Source organism: Microtus oregoni, unplaced genomic scaffold (assembly GCF_018167655.1).
Source record: "Microtus oregoni isolate MIOR12 unplaced genomic scaffold, Mior012 000000F_ref0000247, whole genome shotgun sequence".
In the NCBI taxonomy this organism is placed as follows: Eukaryota; Metazoa; Chordata; class Mammalia; order Rodentia; family Cricetidae; genus Microtus; species Microtus oregoni.
In genome coordinates this window covers 35,755,329-35,756,252 of record NW_024543059.1, presented here as the reverse complement: position 1 = coordinate 35,756,252, position 924 = coordinate 35,755,329, and positions in this window count along the sequence as shown.

Below are 924 nucleotides of genomic sequence, written 5' to 3'. Positions count from 1 at the left end.
GATATTTATTTGTCCAGCATCCCTTGCTAGGGAACAGAACTAAAGGAGCACATCAAGTTCGACCTATCAAAGAGAGAGGGCATGGAGGACGTTTATCTGTCTTTCAATAAAATCTATGACTGCACACCTAGGAAAGTATTGCCTTTAAAAATGCTTTAGAGAATAATTTTAAGTCATATGATATTTGTGTATTTTTAAAATTAGACTTATGTCCTATAATCTGCTTCTTTAAGTATATTAAAATTGAAACTATAATTTCATTATTTCCCCTTTCCTTCCTTCTTTCAAAATACTCCCATATAATGCTCATTGTTCACACATATTCCTTCATTGATTGTTCATATATACAAACACACACACATTCCTAAATAAATACAAAAATCAACTATATGTGTTATGTAAGTGAAAACTCAAATTTTACTGTGTTATCCAATTATGACAGAACATTTGAGAAATATTTTACCTAGGATATCTTTTGGCAATTTATAAGATGAGTAAAATGATTGGTAGTAAATGACATTTTGAGCCCTTAATTTAACTCAGATATGTTGCGTTTAAAAGAGTGTATGTGTTGCATCATATTTCATCATGTTGAAAGTAGGAAGTGTTAGTGGCATGATCTTGGTCTTATTTTTAGGACAGTTTAATCAATACTTGATTTCTTGTGGCATTATGATCAAGTAGGCTTCATCCCAGAGATGCAGGGCTGGTTCAACATATGCAAATCTATCAATGTAATCCACCATATAAATAAACTGAAAGAAAAAAAAACATATGATCATTTCATCAGATGCTGAAAAAGCATTTGACAAAATTCAGCATCCCTTTATGATAAAAGTCTTGGAGAGATTAGGAATACAAGGGTCATACCTAAATATAATAAAAGCTATATAGAGCAAGCTGACAGCTAACATTAAATTAAAT